Source organism: Suricata suricatta, chromosome X (genome assembly GCF_006229205.1).
Source record: "Suricata suricatta isolate VVHF042 chromosome X, meerkat_22Aug2017_6uvM2_HiC, whole genome shotgun sequence".
In the NCBI taxonomy this organism is placed as follows: Eukaryota; Metazoa; Chordata; class Mammalia; order Carnivora; family Herpestidae; genus Suricata; species Suricata suricatta.
Window position 1 is genome coordinate 7,661,770 of NC_043717.1, and position 7,608 is coordinate 7,669,377.

Consider the following 7,608-nt stretch of genomic DNA (forward strand, 5'->3'; position numbering starts at 1 on the left):
TGTACCAAGAATGATGCTAGGCTCTGGGAACTTTGAAGGCCGAACACTCATTAATTAACTAACTCGTGCACTTAATAAGTATTTTTTGAGAAATTGTGGTGCACCCGGGACCGTGCAAGGCACTGGAGATGGAGTTCTCCTCAAAGAGGTCCCATTACACAGGGAGAGACTAAGACACAGGCACCAATCAAACAGCATGGGAAGCTCACAGACACGTGATCATCCACAGAAGGGCAGCTGACATCAGCGAAGACTTCACACAAGAGGTGACGCCCGAACTGAAGCTTAAAAGACAAATATAAGTTAATTAAGTACAAGGGGCATAGAAGTAGGAACACCACATCAGGAGTAAAAGGCCAAAAGTAAGCAAACAAAACGGCGTCCTTCATTCATTCATCAACAAAAACTTACTGAGTTTTTCTTCTGTCACAGACATCATATTAGGCACAAGGTAATGGTAAGTCAAAATAGGTCTAGTCCCTGTTCTCCTGAGTAGCTCTAACATAAAGGATAAGTGGCATTTATAAACTGATATATAAGCCTTTTACCTAAACATCTATTAATTTCAAAACACGGTCTTATAACATAGTCTGCATGTTGTTATATTACTAACACAGAAGTTAATAATATGTGTATTAAGTAGCTATAATTTAATTTTTTACTGGGAGGTCTCAGAAACTTATTTACAATTTGGTTGTTCTTAAACAATATTTTCTAAATGAAAGTACATTATAAATGATGCTTATTAGGTTTCCTCGCTGGTTCCCAAAGCATACTTAATGCACATGACACGTGCTGTAAAGCATTGAGTCCTATTTCAAATATACTGAATCACCACTATGTCAAGTGAGCGGAAAACTGGAAGGTTCTAGAAACATGCTATACAAGAAAAGATCTGCATCTTATGGAAGTTACAATTTAGCGAGAGACAAATCCCTATACACATGAATGTATAATGATAATCTGAGATGAACATCGGGATAAAATGAAGGGACAGTGGACATATAATGAGCCTACTCCTGAGATCTGGGAGGACAACCTGGCAACCAGGCAAAGGGGTGAATTAATGTTTTCATGGGCGGGGGCAGATACTCAGTAGTAGTATCAATGGATCATATGGTAGTTCTACTTTTAATTGTCTGAGGAACATCCATGCCATCTTCCACAGTGGCTGCACCAGTCTGCATTCCCACCAACAGTGCACCAGGGTTCCTTTTTCTCCACATCCTCGCCAACACTTGTTTCTTGTATTGTTGACCTTAGCCATTCTGACAGGTGTGCGGTGATATCTCATTATGTTTTGTTGTGTTGACAGAGAAAGTGCGAGAGCAGGAGCAGGGAGGGGGCAAGGTAGAGTGAGACAGGATTTAAGCAAGCTCCACACTCAGCACAGAGCCCAATGCGGGGCTCAGTCCCGTGACCCTAGGATCCTGACGCATGCTGAGATCAGGAGTCAGATGCTCAACATACTGAGCCACCCAAGTGCCCCATCCTCTGCCCATTTTCAGTTGTATTTTACCCCTGGTGCTGAGCTGTGTAAGTTCCTTACATATTCTGGATATTAACCCCTTATCAAGTCATGTACAGAATTGTTGAATCATTACATTGTACACTAAAAACTAATGAAGCATTGTATGCTAACTCTACTTCAATTAAAAAAAAGAAAACAAAGGTGATAAAAGAAGAACATTCTGGATAGGACGTTAAAGGGACTGTGACAAGATCAGCATACATAATGTAAGAAAAGAGAGGAATAGAGTGCCATGAGAGAGACCATGTCCAGACTACACAATGTCTTGTGAACCATGTCACTTTTTTCTAAGAGCAAAGGGAAGCCCCCTGAGAGATCAAAGGCAATGGAGTATCAACGCAGACGTACATATTAAGCAGCCCATCCTGTCTGCACCATGGAGAGAAGACTGTACGGAGTCCAGGTTAAAAGCCCGGCATCCCCTTACCAGTTACCATGCTGATCCAGGAGCGGGGGCAGTGGCTCAGACCACTATGGCAATAGCAGTGTTGGAAAAAAGATAAATAAGTTGGACAAGTATTTAGGTGATAGGACTTAGGTGCAGGATTACTGAGAGGGCAGAGAGAAAGGGGGCGTGAAGGATGACTATACATTTTTAGAGCTATTTAGGAAGAACTGATCAAACAGTGAAAATGAGGAAGAAAAGTGTTATCCAGACATAAGACGTGAACAACAGAATGGATAATGATTTAGCCACTGAAATTTACAGAGACACAGCAGCAAGTTGAGGAAGAAAGGTGATGAGTTTCATTTTGGACTCACTGCATTTGAGATACTTTGGGTACATGGGTACATGGGCACAAGACAAGCGGGGAGGTTAAAGACTGGAGTCTGACATTGACAGTAGAGCATCTGGAGTAGAGACAAAGGTGTGGGATTCCTGATTTTGCAGGTTACAGTTGGCCCCATCGGTGGGACTGAGATGGGACTCTGGGGGAGTACTACCATTAAGAATTAGGATGGGGGGGCGCCTGGATGGCTCAGTCGGTTGAGCGTCCAGCTTTGGCTTAGGTCATGACCTTGCGGTTTTTGTGTTCGAGCCCGGTGTCAGGCTCTGTGCTGACAGCCAGCTCAGAGCCTGGAGCCTGTCTTTAGATTCTATGTCTCCCTCTCTTTCTGACCCTCCCCTGCTCACACTGTCTCCCTTCTTCTCAAAAATAAGTCAATCATTAAAATAAAAAAAAAGAATTAGGATTGTGGGGCCCCGGGGTGGCTCAGTCAGTTGAGCAACCAACTCGATTTTGGCTCAGGTCATGATTCTAGGGTCATGAGATCAAGCCTTGTGTAAGAATCCATGCTAAGCGTGGAGCCTGCTTAAGATTCTCTCTCTCTCTCTGCCTCTGCTCCTTTCCCCACCTCACACTCGTACTCTCCCGCTAAAGATAAAAATAAAGAATTAGGATTGCATAGGGCACCTGGATGGCTCAATTAGAGAAGTGTGTGACTCTTGATCTTGGGGTTGTGGGTTCGAGCTCCACGCTGGGTGTAGAGATTAGTTAAAAATAATGATGGAGTACTACATGGCAATGAGAGGGAATGACATATGGCCTTTTGTAGGAAAGTGGATGGACCTTGAGGGTGTCATGCTGAGCGAAGTAAGCCAGGCAGAGAAGGACAGAAACCATATGTTTGCACTCATAGGTCTAGCAGGAAAACAGGAGAGACCTAATGGAGAACCAGGGGGAGTGGAGGAGGGAGAGAGAGTTGGGGAGAGAAAGGGACGCAAAACTTGAGAGACTATTGAATGCTGAAAATGAACTGAGAGTTGAAGGGGAAGGGGGAGGAGGGAAAAGAGGTGGTGGTGAAGGTGGAGGGCACTTAAGGGGAAGAGCACTGGGTGTTATATGGAAAATAATTTGACAATAAAACATTATGAAAAAAATAAATTAAAAAAAAAAGAATTAAGGCTGCAGGTCTTACAATCCCTGACATTAATTAGAACCCAACCTCTTTTCAGCCACATGTTTATATAGTCCCTAAGTAAACCATACCTTGTCCGTGCAAACTCCCAAGGTTTCATTACAACCCTTCCTGGCTGAGTGCAGAGTGATTGAGAACCAGATTCACTATTTTCCTCCAATGGAAACCAAATGTTGAGTAAAGAAAAGTGTTTTCGCCTCTTTCGCCAGCTTTCGGTTCCTATATGAGAACTGGTCTCTCTCCATCCTCTCTAGCCTCTTACTCCAACAAGCCAACATGCATGAGACCATACGCACAAGCCAGGCCTGTGTGTGCCACGCTCAGAAAGCCATGTGCAAACAGGGATGTGACTTATCATTACACCTACTACATATTTTTCAGCAAACTTGAATTGCACTCCCATCCGATGAAAAATTAAAATTTGCTATAAAGCTTGCGGACACCCTTGTACCACTGCAGTATCACCTTTGGTACAATCTTTTACATTTCATGTTGTCAGAGCGGGATGTTGGGAAAAGTTTTCAATTAGCAATAATGACACCTTAGATAAACCTCATTGACTAGGATACTGCCCCTGCACAAAGCTACAATCCTTTACATGTCAAAGGTCATTAAAAGTGTGTTCAAAATAACTTGGCTCACTTTCCTGCTTTTGCTACATACAAAATAGTGGTCGTATCAGCAGGTACGCAGGATGTTGACAATTACATTCATTAGGACTCCTGGTTGCAAGCAACAAAAACCCATCTGAAACCAACTTCGAGAAAAAAGAATTATTGCCTTTGATAGCTAGGTAGTTCAGTGAACCTAAGAAAAAGCTGCAGAATCTAATTTTTTTAATGTTTTTTAATTTATTTTTGAGAGACAGAGAGAGACAGCACGAGCAGGGGAGGGGAAGAGAGAGAGGGAGGTACAGAATCCCAAGCAGGCTCCAGGCTCTGAGCCAGCTGTCAGCACAGAGCCCAACATGGGGCTCGAACCCACAAACCATAAGATCATGACCTGAGCCAAAGCCAGGCGTTCAACTGACTGAGCCATCCAGGTGCCCCAAAACGCTGCAGAATCTAAAAATCGGGGAACACCACTATGAAGCCACTCTACCCATTGGGATTTCAACTTGTTTCTGCTTCTCTTTATGAGTTAGTTTCATACATGGTTATTGTACATTATCCTCTCCACGGGGTGGGAGAGATTTCACCTGGGCCAGAGAGATTTGACACCACAATAAAGAACATGGCAAACTTCCTGAGGTCTACCAAAGCAAACCATTACCATGCAATCCACACAACTTTGATGCTGAAAATCTAAGATTGGGGATAGAAGCCTGCATGTCCCCAAACATCCCTAAAATATCATATCTGTAGTAAATGTTAATCTCTAATAACTGAGGGACGAAAATCATTTTCAGTTACTTTTGAACCCAAAGTTGCCATGTCTGGTGTAGGTTTTACTACATGCAATACAAGTTTAAAAATGAATAATCTAATTTTAATTTGGTGATCACGCTATTTTTTTCATGATCCATTAATCACATACTCATATGGTATTCTCTTCACAAGATTGTTTTTTAAAAATAATATCAACATGACATCTTATAAGCATTATTTACAGATTAAAGAGGAAGTATATCTCTAGCCATGATTCCTCAGAGAACTGAAAACTAGTAATAACGTTTACTGTAGCTCAATTCTCTTTATCAGTCCTTCTTCAAAAACAAAAAAATTAATTATCGGGACAAAAAGCCATTTTTTGAACATAACCAAACCAAACAACCCTGTTTGCAAGATTCACTAACTGGAATGTGAACACTTAAAGGATCAAGAAATGAACACATTTCTGAATATGGTTAACAGCATATTATTATTTTGTTCCCCAATAATTCAAATTCAAAATAATAATAATAATTTAAAACATACAGTTAGTTTTATTACTCACAATAGCCATTTTTATGCGAAAATGGCCTAGGATAGGTTTTACTCAGAAATGTCATCTGAGTCTTAAGTAAAGCAAATTTGACATGACTAAGCATTCAGTGCTCCCTTTAAAATTATTGCACCAAACTTCAAGTTGGCCTCCATATTCCAGAGGCCTTGGCATGTGGAGTCTATTATGTACGTCAACTTTTTAAAAAACAGATTTGATATTTTGGACCTTGTATAAAACTTTCTACAAATTTCTCTGGAATCCCAACTCTAAGGAGACATTTTATTTTTTCTTTATTTTTTTTTTTTACATTTATTTGAGAGAGTGTGTGTGCCGGGGGCGGGGGGGCGGGGGAGAGGGCTATAGAGAGAGGGAGAGAGAGAATCTTAAGCAGGCTCCATGCCCAGCATGAGCCCAATGCAGGGCTCGATACCATGACCTGAGCCGAAATCAAGGCTTGACCGCTCAACCAACTGAGCTTTCCAGACCGCCCCCCTAAGGAGACTCTGCAGCTGGCTCTTGTACCTGATCTGACTCTCAATATCATGAAGATTGAAATGATTCTCCGACTGTAATCTCAATATCTTTTTCTCATGCAAACAGTATTCTGCACTCGTGGGCATTTGATATATCACAGGTGCAGAGGGCACAGATCACAAGGTCGTGTAAAGACCGACGTTTGAAACCTCTTTAGATCTTTGCGTGCCTTTTTCAAAGCTTGTAAAACTTGCTGGGATGTTAACAAGTAAACTGAGAAAGTAGCAGGACATGGGCCCTGCAATCAGAACAACACAATCATTGATGTGTCTCCTAGGACAAGTCCCTCACTGTCCCTGTGCCTTTGTTCTCTTGTTTTTAGGTGGAGATAATAATAGTTACATCAGAGGCTTGTTTGGGGCAATAAATAAAATGATGAATGAAAAATCTGGCATGTAGCCACTTCATAAACAGTTGCTGTTATTACTCGGTTCTGGTACAAGGAGTAAGCCACAGCTTTGAGCATTTACTATTAATTTTGGTTGAGAAGCAAAAAGTTATCTTTTGGACTTATCACTAGGGACAATAGTGGCTTTACTCAAACTAGCTGATGGATGTAAATAAACGTAAAATGTCTAGAGAGAATGTTAAATAGCCGTGTCCCACAGTTCTGAATTCCTGAGAACCCATTTCCATGTTGGGTGTTGGCCTTTAATATTCTTGATCACACAACAGGAAAGCCTAACAAGCATCTGCCTCAGCTTACCCCTCAAAACGCTAGGCTTAGCCTGAGCAATAAAAGTTCAAATTCCTGGGGTGCCTGGGTGGCTCAATTGGTTAAGCGTTTGACTCTTGATTTCAGCCCAGGTCATGATCTCAGGGTTCATGGGTTCATACCCATCATCATACTCTGCGCTGACACCGGGGAGCCTGCCTGGGATTCTCTCTCTCTGCCCCTCCCCACGCAAACATATGAGCACTCGCTCGCTCTCTCTCAAAAATAAACAAACGTTAAAAAGTAAAATAAAAAGTTCCTCAGGTGAGCAGAAGTCCAAATTCGGTTTTGCAATGGTTTTCATTGTCACTGTATCATTAACAGGTTTTCCATGCCCAGAAGGATCATTTTACAACATAATTTTAAATGGATTCATAATATAGATGTGCTGCTATAATTTGTTTCAGATTTGTGCTTGGCCTCTAGTTCAGGCAAGGCACAGCGTATATCCTTGCTATTCATAAAGTGACCTTGACTTGAGTCTTAGTGCCCAGCCACAGCCTTACGGTTTTGTAGACTTGAGTGGTTAAGACCTCGTGGGCTCCGAAGTCAGTCTGAACTCACACCCCAACCTTGGAAAAACTGGTTAGCATTGCCCGTGCTGGTTTCTACTTCTGTTAAATTAGGCTGATCATAATGCCACCTCAAGATGGGTATGATTCAATCTGAATGGGTAAGTACTTAGCACGGTGCTTAGCACAACAAAAACACTCAATAAATCTTAGCTATTGGCAAAAGAAAAAAAAAAGAATGAAAAAAGCAGCCTCTGACATCCAGAAGCTCGCCAGGCCTTCCCAGCTGCTTCTGGCTGTTCTCCTCACCATAAATGATGTCACAGACTATCAGACAAGCCCACGTTAGCGACCACAGGCACTCAGGGACCCACTCTAGAAGCCTGCCTGAGCACGGACCAAACACACATGCGGAACACAAACTGGAAACAGCCCTTCCCCCAATAAATGAGTGACTGCTGCTTCGTTGC

General features: G+C 42.1%; 1 pseudogene; it reads right to left on the reverse strand.

Annotated features, from left to right (window-relative positions):
- Window positions 1-3,862: 3,862 nt before the first annotated feature.
- LOC115284425 lies at window positions 3,863-4,037 on the reverse strand (annotated as a pseudogene).
- Between the last annotated feature and the right edge of the window lie 3,571 nt (window positions 4,038-7,608).